Here is a 12,418-nt window from a genome sequence, read left to right on the forward strand (position 1 = left end):
TAGCGCGACCGTTTCTATTTCGAGCATTCCGTGCAAGATTTCCGAACCGACGAAATAGTAAAAAAGATCCCGGCTGCTTACCTCTCCGAGCAGAAGCACTTTGCCGTCTTGTAGCTGTTTAGCCGACAGGGACTTCACCCACCCGCTAGTGAAGTAATTATGTGCTTCGGTAGACTTGAATGCCTTCATCTCTTCTAGTGTGAGGAAGTTGTCAGAAAACACGAGGTAGTTGAGGATGTCGCCGTAACTTATCTCCGGAAACAAGTCCACATCGCTGGCCGTGTCCATGCCCGGTGCGGGCCGCCGAGGAGGCGGAACGCAACATCGTAGTTCGAGCCGGGGACGGGACACCCGTCCCGCACGTCCAGGGTCTGCGGATCCTGGGGATGTACGTGGACGCCCACCGCACCAACGGCACGGCTGCCCGACACATAACGACGAAGATGGGGATTGCGACGCGCCTGATAAAGCGCGTGGCGTCCTGTTCGAGGGAAATGCGAGAGGCGAGCCTCCTGCGTATGCTGCAGGCCTTCGTGGTCAGTCACACAGCGTACGCGGGAGCATTCCACTGCTGGACGGAAGCGGAGCGGCAGCGGATCGACGCGGCCATCCGCAAGGCGTACTCGGGAGCCCTGGGCCTGCTGAACGGGACCAGGACGTCGGCCTTGCTGTCTCTGGGGGTGCACAACACACTCTCGGAGATCAGTGAGGCCCAGAGAACAGCCCAACTGGCGCGCCTGGGCCGCTCCGCGGTCGGGCGCCGCATCCTGGACCGAGTGGGCATGGGCGCCCCAGAAGCGCCGGACCCCGAGTCAACGCCGCTGCGGGACGAGACGACCAGACACCTGATGGTGTATCCGCTACCCAAGAACGTGGACCCCACCAACAACGCGGAGAGGCGAGCGGCGCGGGCAAAGGCGCTGCTACGCAAGTATCGCGACGAGGACGGGGCGGTGTACGTGGACGCCGCCAGGAGCAGGAGCCGTCCGAACACCTTCGCGGCGGTGGCGGTGACCGCCGCCACGGGGGAGCTGAAGACCGCGTGCAGCGTGTGCGTCCCGGGAGCGAGCCAGGCGGAGGAGGTGGCAATCGCCCTGGCCCTGAGCGCCCCGGGTGTGCACACGATCCTGAGCGACAGCAAGACTGCAATCCGCAACTTCGCCAGAGGAGCGGTGTGCGAGGCTGCAGCGAGGATCCTGAGAGAGGACCGGGGGACGACGCCGGTCACGCTCAAGTGGTTCCCGGCCCACGCGGGCCGAGACCGGACACCAGACGCACCGAACCGCAACGAGGAGGCGGACGCCGCGGCCCGTGGTCTCGCCACGTGCCGGGACGCGGCGGCCCTCGCTTCCGAAGAGGCGGCGACAGTAACGGCAGAAGAGGATCCCCTGAAGGACTACGGCGGAATCCTCAAGTGGCACCGCGAACAGCGACGCGGCTTCCCGCCCCCACACCGGGACTTAACCAGGTGGGAGGCGGTGAGGCTGCGCCAGCTACAAACAGAGACGGTGTTGACCCCGGCGCTCGCGCGCCACTTGTGCCCGGAACTCTTCGAGAGTGAGGTGTGCGCGGGCGACGGCTACCTTGGCCCACATCATGTGGGGCTGTGACAGTGTTGAGGACGGTGCGTACCCGCCGCGTGTGAGACAGTGTGTGGGCTCTGCGGAGCCGAAGGACCAGAGATGGGCCGTCCAGCAGCTCGAGGCAGCTCTGGCCCTGCAGAGGCGAAAGGGAACCCCTAGAGGGAGCCCGAGTAGTCCGAGCGGGGCCGGGGCACGGTAGCCTCGGGATCTAGGCCCGACACACGCCTATAGGACTGTAGACGTAGTGTAAGACGGGGGAGCACCGCGCCCTCCCTGCGTGGCCGGATTTGCTCCCTCCCATGCCGGACGCTTTGAATAAAGTCTTTTCTCTCTCTCTCCATGCCCGGTCGTAGCATGAATGGGTCCTCGTTGTCGCACAGCCGCACCTTTTCCGCATACCGCACGCGTGCAGGCCCCGTAAGGTCCGAGTGGTAGGTCGCGTTTAAAGGTTTTTTGCTCGCTACCAGCGGCATGCCGCAGGAAAAGCGCGAAAAGCGACTAGCTCAGCAGCAAACGCGTGCGCTCCCCGAACTGCTCACGCCGCAATGCCGGCACCACTGCACTAATATGGCTACCGCCGCGCGAGCGCTCGAGCGTGACGTCACGTGCAAGCATGTATATGACGTTAGAATAAGTGTTACTAATATTTATTATTGACATATTACAAATACAAAATCAATATCGCTCATTGGTTACCTAGCAAGACATCCCATACAGTCCTGGCCATCCATGTGTCAGATGAGTGCCGTTTATTTGTATTCGTTGTGGCAGGACTTGCTGATATTAGAGCCTAGAACACAGGAGTTCACCGGTATGCTACACTGAAGCCCCATTACAGCGAACTTCAATGCAACAAAAATGGTGACATAACGAAGAAATGCGATTTATGCAACTTCGCGCAAATTGAACAAAATGTATGTGTACTACGCCTAAATATACTGAAAAAAACATTTTTTTGTAATTTCTCCACAACAACGCCCCCAGCAGTAACATTAAAATAAAGAGCAAGGGTAATTTCCGATCCACAATGGGGTGTAAAAGGCACTAAGGCCTCCCACGGCAGTTACAACAAACTTGCACAAAGCCTGCTGGCAGTGGAGGTTATCGACAATGCAAACAGTCGTCGAAGATGCCGGAATGCTTGCCTGGGCAAAAAGTTTCCACTGTTGGTTTCTGTCTTCCTAATCTTTCTGCTTACAAGCTGCTTATCTGTGTTTGCGTCAACTGTGTCATATTCTCACGTGGCTTTATCCTGCCTCCTGCCACCTCCATTGAGTTGTCTACGGTTTCTCCTCAGCCTTATATCTAAGCCCCGAGGACAACAATTTTTAAAATGAGATAGAGACAGACAGATAGACAGGTAGGCAGGCAGGCAAGAGAGAGAGAGAGAGAGAGAGAGAGAGAGAGAGAGAGAGATAGAGAGAGAGAGATAGAGAGAGAGAGAGAGAGAGAGAGAGAGAGAGAGAAGGTATTACCAAAGATCTGCACTGTTTTCATTGAGTCCTTCACGGCTTCCCCTCAGCCTAGTAAGGCCACACGAACGATAGATAAAGGTAGAGAGTACCACCGAAGACTTAAATGCAACACCAATATTTTCAGTAGCATTACACGTGAGGCGGAATGGCACTTGCTTAACGTTCAGCTGCTGTGCCAGGAGCAGAGCATGACACCTGTTATCTGCCAGAGTTCTGTGCCCCTTGACTCGTGCAAGCAGCCCTCAGCCTTTGCACTAACCAGTGTTGCGCATAACTAGCAGAAAACGAGGGGGAATCAGGTGAGTGGTTAAGTTAGTATTGTGCAGCAGCTACCTTTTGCACAACATTTAAACGTGCAAGTGAAAGCAACGCAAGCAGTAACAAGACCACCAGTGTTTGGTTCACGCACGTGCGCATCGGTGGTTTGCATTTGTACGCTGGTACGAGTTCATTGGGCCACAGAATGCCGTGCAATCTAGCTGTCTTTGAAGACGGTGTGGCACCGATTTTAGCTGTGAGTCAGGTGTAAAAAATAAATGCACAAATAAAAAGATCTCGCTTACTACCAAAGTTGTTCTTAGTGTTGATGATTAGCAGCCAAGCTGGCATTGCGCATGATCCACATGAGTTCTTAATTTTATAAAAAAATGAATGCATTGAAATTAGGTACGATTTTAATTACTTCATTAAATTAAGGGTTGTCTGCATATAATTGTAATAACTTATGAATACCAAAAAAGGTTGTTTATGGATGATGTAAACAGAAATGAAGAATGTCTTACGAGTACAGCGAATTGGGCGAGTTGGTATTGATCCCTAATATAACTGCGTGGTAACACGAGGACACACTTTGAACTTTATTTTTTTTTTAGTGTACGACGCGGTGACTGCGCAGGCGCGAAGATTTGGCTGTTCCTATGAATTACGTTTCCTGAATAAAAAATCAGTTGTAAGCCTGCGCCGCGTCCTGTATTATTTGTGCTTCTTTCTGTGTACTCGTGGTACCGCGCAGTTATATTATGAATGTCTTACTAGTTTCACTCTAGCTGTGGTAATAGTGGTAATTGTTACAGGAGTCGAAATGAAAGGAAAGCATACAAGTACTGAAACCAACCAGGTAGTGCAAACTAGAACGCAGCTATACGGACGGTCAACTCACGGCCCTGACTTGTAAACGAAATGTACCTCCAGGAATGCGAAAAGCGCCTACAACACGTGCTAAGAAGCTGTTTGGATACAAAGCATTGAAAGCAATGCAGTGTATTTGGCTACTCACAGCACACTGCAAGGAAATTAAGTAACATCCCTCAAGTGCCACCACAAGAGACATTTCGCCCATGTCTGCAAAAAAGGAATACGTACGAGTCCGCAAGATCGTTCGTGGCAACGATGAATTGACTCCCCTCATCCAGCACAGTGGAAAGTGGACCCCAATGGGCCGCATGTCGACTTCAAAGGAAACAACGGAGCTGATGTGATTGTGATTCGTCTTTAAACACGTAAGGGATATTTTAAGAAACTGCTTCTCCAAAAGCCCGCAAAATCACGCAAAAATCACAGCAGAGCGATTCGAACTATTAATACGCACACTGACGTGTACCGGTATTCTTTTTTTCCGGATGTCATTGAAATATGAAATAAACTACCAAACGATGTTGTGGAGTGCTCGGGTGTACAACAATTTGAATTAGCTATAGATATGTTTTTAGAAATAGTGCGTCATCCCAAATCTGTTCATGACTGTGCGCTATTGCAGTATTTTGTTTTGCTCCCTTGCCGTTTTGTTCCTTTGCCGTATTTTGTTCCCTTGTTTTGTTCCCTTGCAGTATTTTGCAGTGTTTTTTCACGACTGTGTGGTATTGCAGTGTTTGTTGCCTCCCTGTAACGACCCTCACAAGAGGGTCAACAGTATTACTAAATAAATAAATAAACAAATAAATAAATAGAAAGCCAACAAAGGAGTGAATAAACCAAATCAGGGGGAAATTCCTGTTTCTAGCATCATAATGTCAGACATATCCCACTCGAACCAATAAGCTATATGCCAAGTCAAGATGACGAAGTGCAGGCAGAAAAAAATGAACCCCGAAAAACTCATCTGCCCAGCAGAGACATTGTACACGTATCAGAGCCTTCTCAATGGTTTTGAAATGAAGGTTGCGAGGGGGAGATGTGTTTTGTGTTTACAGCTGAGACGCAAGGGAAATCTGAGCTGACGAAATGACCGTACAACGTGTGGGTAGTGGGGCTGTTTTAAAAGAACACCGGGTTTTTAGTTACCACTGGCATGAGAGCTGCAGTGATTTGCCCGACTAGTTTTGTTCCTTGCATTACATGCGAGCCACACTCACGCATCTTTTTTTTAGGAGGTTATCAGGGGTAATTACTGAGAGTACAAGCACAACTTGCGATGTCCTTCTAGTAACTAAATAGGAAATTGAAAAGGCTCTCAAAAGCATGAAAATAGGAAAAGCTGCAGATGACGATGGCATAACTGTAGATCTTTTGGAGGATGGAGATATTGTACTGGAAAAGCTTTCTGTACTGTTTTCGGAACGCTTGAAGACTCAAAAAGGGCCTATAGCATTGGAAAATGCCAACATTATTCTGATTCATAAGAGGGGAGATCCCAAGGGCCTAAAGAGTTACAGAACCATCAGCATACTCTCAGTTGTTTACAAGCTGTTTACCAAAGAGTTAGCCGCAAGGTGACAGCATGGATTCCCCATCCACCCAGAGAGCAGGCTGGGTTTAGGAAAAGGTATTCAACCTTGGATCACATCCATGTCGTCAACCAAGTGACAAAAAAATCTGCAGAGTACACTAAACCACTCTATATCGCTTTTATAAATTACGATAAAGCGTTTTACTCCGAACTCACCACTGTCTTTTAGAAGTAGTAAAAGACCACGGAATATAGGAAACGTACATAAGACTTCTTGAAGAGATATATAAGGTATGCACGGGCAGAAAAGATAAAATTCCGATCCGAAAGAGCGTAAGACAGGGAGATACTATCTCTCTAAAAGTATTAACCGCATGTCGGGTCGGGAGGGGGTATTAAGAAATCTTAACTGGGGAAACATAGGATTAAGGTTAAACGGGGCACACTTGAGCCATTTTAGGTCTGCGGATCACATGTAGTCTTGGTGAGTGAGACTGCAGAAGACATGAAAATAATGCTTGAGGAACTACAATCAGAAAGCACGGCCGAGGGGCTAAAAATAAATATAAATAAATCCAAAGTAATGAGGAATAAGCATGCCAAGAACGTCTTCTTCAGCTTAGGAAAAAGAATGTAACTACCTCGGACAGATGGTTAGTGCTGACCCCAACCACGACAGTGAAATCCGGCGCAGAATAGGAATGGGTTGGGGAGCACTCAGCAAGCCCTCCAAAATAATAAAAAGTATGCTACCTCTGTCACTCAAAAGAAAAATCTACAACCAGGGCATACTGCCGGTGATGACGTACGGAGCTGAAACTTGGCACCTTACTAAACAACTAGAAAGCAAACTTAGGTCGGCTCAACGGGCCATAGAACGAATAATGTTAGGAATAACACTCAAAGACAAAAAAACGAGCTACTTGGATCAGAGAACAAACTAGAGTTGACGATATCATAGTTCAAAAAAGAAAAAGAAATGGACTTGGGATTGCCATGTAGTGAGACGAACAGACAACCAGTGGACAATTAGGGTAACAGAGGGGATATCAAAAGAAGGGTGTAGAAGAAGGGGAAGGCCATGGAGGAAAGAATAGGGAAGGCCAATAACACGATGGAGGGATGAAATACGGAACTTCGGCGGTAAACTCCAGACGCGAGCAGCACAAGACGGGAGCGGTTGGGGGTCAGTGGTAGAGGCCTTCGTCCTGCACTGAATATGAGGCGGCTGATGAATGATAATGATGATGATAACAACTAAAACGAGCATCCACCTGAAAAAAGTAAAGAAGGCAGGGTTAAATGGACACTGAAGTAAAACGGTAAAAATATCATAATAATTGTGTTGTGTTGTTAAACTATGGTAGCCCTTCAGTAAACTGTAAAGCTCAGGTCTAGAGAAAGTTTATTTGTAGAGTTCACGAACAGAAACTGAACATCAAATGCCGTTTGATGCCGCTGATTCATTGACTGCAATACGTCACACAGGTTTGCAACAGGCAGTTGAGGTGACCTATGCTAGAACGGCATAGTTGCAACCCTTCACTCGATGAATTGCAAGCCTTTTTAACTTTTACAAAAGAGTAATGATATACGCACGGCATTGTGTGTCCTCCGGACGACGTGTACGTCGTCTTCTGCACCAGGAACAAATAGTTGAATTGCTTTCATTGTAACAACATAGTGCCGTCGACTTCTGCTCAGTGACTATGGGTTCAAATACCACCTCTTCCGTGCTTTTTTAAAAGGTTAGCTTTCTGGCAATTTGTTGATTCGAAACTCATATTAACAGTATAAATAAAAAAAAAAACACCGCCACCACCAGGATTTGAACCTGTGCCTGGTTGATCAACGGAGCTATAGTCAGTTGTCTTACGCACTCGGCTACGACTTTTTTTTTAATGCATGTAAATTATAGAAAACTTTAGAAGAAGACACTTAACACGCAATAGAAACACTAACAGACAGCAAAGGGCAAAGACATCAGTCGAACAAAGATCAAAACTCAGGCAAGCAAACGCACGCATCCAAAAGAGGCAGCCACTCCGGTGGACCACTCACTGCAGCATAAACGCCCCGCACCAACGCCGCCTGTTCCCGAAAAATACATGTGGTCGGCCTAGGGGGTTCCGCATGCCGATCAGTCATGCAGCACTTCCACAAGCTAAACAATCCTAGGAGAACAAAAACGTCATGTGTCACTTGATTAACGTCTTCAAATGGCAAGAAGCGAATGTTGGACGGGGCGATGTCAATGTCTTTTTTTAGTGTCCGCTGCACAAAGTCCCAGAAAAACACCGCTTCACGGCACAGCACAGCACAATGGTCAATAGACTCTGGTTGATTGCACAAGCGGCAGTCGTCTGACCAATAAGGGATCGACATTCCTTTTTCGCGCAGGCATGTTTTGACTGGAAGCATTTGTTAATGAAGCTTAAAGAAAAACATTTTGGCATTTGACGGCACGCACATATGGCTGACATGGTTTAACGCATTATTCTTATTGTTCCGCAAGTATGGCTGGCGATAAAAAGGCACGGGGAATAGATTATGAATCAGACTGTTCGTCATAGCCTTCCTTGAAAGACTAAACAGGTACTACAGAGAAAACCACGCAGTAGGAAAATGAAAAGTATTCACAACTTCTTTTAGAAAATTCCATGGCGGCTTCTTGTTAACCTCATCCGTAGAAACAAGGAGAGGGAGAGAGAGAGATAGACAAATGTGGGTATGTTAGTAAAAAATGGCAGCATCTCCACTCCGTGGATGATGGCGAGGGTGAGGAGTACGGGGACTCGAAATGACATCCAAGTTGCGCCCCGAGGGACATCCGATTTGCGCCCCGACCATCATTCGATTTGATCCGTGAGTTGCACCTTGTTTATTCCCTAAATGAAACTGCAACTCACGGCTCAAATCATATTTTGCTTGATTTTCGCTTGATGGTAGTGTGCGCATGGATGGACGCGGATGGACATTGGGAGGTCCCAAGGTACTCCGCACCGCTACAGGCGAGGGAGTAAGCCGTTTGACGCTCGGGTACTGATTTACGGTCATAGCCTAATGGGTAATACGACTGACACTAACTCTGTCTGCTCTACCAGACACAGGCTCGAATCCTGCCGGTGCCTGTGTGACTTTTTTGTGATTGTAAATGCTATGCGCACGGACGCGGACGGACATTGTGCGTTCCTAAGGTACTCCGCACCTAAAATGATAAATCAGTAAATTACATGTGGAAGTAAACCCTTTGACAGAGCTTACATGAAAAGCTGCTGAGATAGGAAGCAAGCCAGCACCTGTGGCACAGTGAATAGAAGACGGGACTATTCTGTATTCACCGTGTGTTGATATGCAAAAGGGCACATGGCCAGTATTATTGACGTCACACTACACTAAACTCATCCAGAAATGGCCTCTATTTCTGCTGTTGCCAGCTGCACGTGAGGCAAAGTCCACACCCGAAACAGTTTCTTGGCTGCCATCTTAGTTTGCACAGAAGGCAAGCAGACTGCCTTACTGTTCCTTTGGTTGCTCGTAAGACCTAACAGAAGACTAAGTACCAGCAAGCTAATTCGTATCATCGGTATCGAAAGTAATAATATGGAGCTGCCTACCAGTCCCGTTCGTGTACTCTGTGCCTCTAAACAACCCCATTCTGAATGTGAAAGTGCTTCAAGATAACAAAAAGTGCCCCTACTTTTAGCATAGCCGTACGTGCCTTCCTGCCTGTTTGGTTACGGTGGAAGTCACATTTCGATATAAATTTCTTACACACCGCGATGCAGAAAGGATGGAATCTTTGTTCTTAAAGTCCTTCACCCCCCAAATCGATATGATCAAAGATGGAGTTAAGATGATTAGAAACACTGCACCCCAGTGACTGCAGTTACCGCAGTAAGTCTAGAACCACGTCAACCGCTTATTCATTTTTACCTCTTTTTATGGATGATTGGTAAAAGCCAAGGGGAACACTTTTGCGGACACTAAAGCTAATGCCCACGCTACAATTAAGTGGTACTTCACTTCCCCCTCCATTCGCGATGCCGAGTCAAGTTTCGGCTTACGTGAACGCTCAGTGTTCGCGTTGGAAAGATGGAACGTCATTTGCAGTCGTGCGTCGACCTTTGAAATGAACCTTGGAGCCTCCATCCGCTCCCAAATAAAAAAAAAGCTCAAAACAACCAGAAGAAGCGGCATTTTCGCGAAGCGTACCTGTGCGTCGTCCAGCCAAGAGCAACGTATCTCGGGAGTGGTGATAAGCAAAGGCCATCGCCGACGACAGAACCAGATGAATCGCCAGCACGTGAAGTAAGAAAACAATTAGCACACATTTGTAACGGGGTGTCAAATTTCCGTTTTCGGGCAGTGCGTATTTATTTATTGGCACCACCAGGACCACATGGTATTACAGAGGGGAGTGGTTTACAAATAGAATAGAACAGAAGTAGTGCAAATATTCTGCCAATAGTGCAAAAAGAAGATTACAGAGGGGAACAGAAGTAGTGCAAATATTCTGCAAATAGTGCAAAAAAGAAGATAAAGAAACTATTCCTGCTAATACAATATATTTGCTAAGGCTTTTGTGAATAGTTGGCGATCTTGAATGGTGGCCGTCAGTGCGGGAAGGTGGTTCCATTCAATGAATGTACGAGGTATGTACGCCTGGAAGAAAAACTGTTGGTTCGGTATGACGGCACTGCTACTTTGTGAACATGATCTAAACGACGTGATCTATACTCTGGAGGTAAAATGAGCTCATCACGTAGGATTGGATGGTGAAATATTTTATGAAACAGGCTGAGGCGAATAATCTGGCGTCGAGATGCTAAAGATGACACGTTAAGACTCTCAATTGTCGTCCGATGGGTTTTCCTGAGTTAACGGGAAACCGCAGCAACGACTCCAGTAGTTAGCACTTCGGAGCTTGATGACCTTGCGGTGCTTGCCCGTGGTCTACGAGTAGCGCGCTCGTAGACACTGCTCCCGCCCGTCATCATATTGAGAACTTTAATGTACCTATAACTTTAAATGAGATATAACTTTAAATGCATCGCCGCACAGTTCTAGGCCAGAAAAAATAATTGAAGCCGGTATTTGCTCGTTGTTAAAAAAAGATATCCTCTGCATCCGATAGCTTGGGATTCAAACAAACTTCGTAAAATACATCGTGCATTAATTCTATAATTTTAAGCTCGCTTTTTTCCCAATCAATATCGCATGGTTCAATTCCTGATTATTGGTGTATCGCTAAGGTTGTCCCATTTTTCAAATCAGGCGATCGCGCATCACCGTTAAAGTACCGGTCCATTTCATTACCTAACACGATCTGTAAACAATTAGGACACAAAATACATTCCAAAGTCATCCGAGGCCTTGTAGAATACAACATGATTTACAAATATCAGCACGTTTTTCGCAGGGGTCACTCATGTGACACACAGCTCGTCAGTTTCACTTATGACACACTCATCTCGTGACGATAGTAATGAGGTTGACTCTGTTTTTCTGGATTTTTTGAAGCTTTTGACCGTGTTCCTCACCAGCGAATTCTACTCAAATAAAGACGTTTTAGTACGCATACTAACGCTCTTGCAAGGGCGACAGATTTTCTATCCTCCCAAACTCAGTTTACATTCGTTAACAGCTCCATTTCTTCTTTTCGTTACGTCTGAGGTGCCCAAAGCAGTGTGCTTGACCCTTTTCTCTTTCTAACTTATATCAATGACTTATTTAATGACCTAACATCTTCAGTAAGGCTCTTTGCAGATGATTGCGAAACATATCGTAACGTTTTAAATGACACAATAAGCACATGGTGTTCTGATTGGCTACCGACTCTTAGACTATTTAAAACAAAGCGCGTGTCATTCAACTGTTCTTCATCTAGAATTTTAACTACATATTTGCTTAACAACACTACTATGAAACCAGATCCTACTTAAAGGTACCTTGAAAGTGCATTTTCAATCGCATTGAACATGGCATAACGAGACTAATCACATGCTTGCATTTGCCAGTCGTACGCTCGGTGTAATAAAATATAACGTAAAGCTGGTACCATCGTACATTGGAAACCTTGCATATCTCACTCCTATCCACCCTAAAATTGAATATGCATCTATCATCTGATATCCAAGTCAAGAATACATTATAAGCGATATGGAATCCCTGCAAAACCGTGCTGTTCGTTTAATTTTTTCTGATTATCCACTCTATGCAAGCGTCACAACACTAAAAAATCGTGCCGAGTTGATTTCACCATCACTTCACCACCTGCATGCTCGTTTAATAGTTTTTCATAAATTATATCACCATGACCATCTTCGCGACGACTTCTTTCACTCACCCACTGATACATTTGCACGGCGCGATCATTCCTACAAAGTTAAGGGTATCACTTGCCATTCGTTTAAGTTCGCACACTCATTCATTCCACGCACAGTAATAGAATTGAATAACCTACCACAGCACATTGCCACAGAAGCTAACACAACAAAATTTCAAGACTCGTTAAGGAATGAATATCCCAATTCTGTTTTTGTTGGCGTATCTTCTTATGGCTAGTCCTTTTGAAAAATTCTTATTGCTTGTGTTTTCTACATTTGTAATTTGTGATTTTCTTAGCTCCCATTGACGTTTTGCTTATTTGATGTGTGCGGATGCTCCCCCTATGTAGACCCCTATGTAGGGGT

The sequence above is a fragment of the Haemaphysalis longicornis genome, unplaced genomic scaffold (assembly GCF_048455015.1).
Source record: "Haemaphysalis longicornis isolate Haplotype H1 unplaced genomic scaffold, Haemaphysalis longicornis Haplotype H1 scaffold_10, whole genome shotgun sequence".
Taxonomy (NCBI): Eukaryota; Metazoa; Arthropoda; class Arachnida; order Ixodida; family Ixodidae; genus Haemaphysalis; species Haemaphysalis longicornis.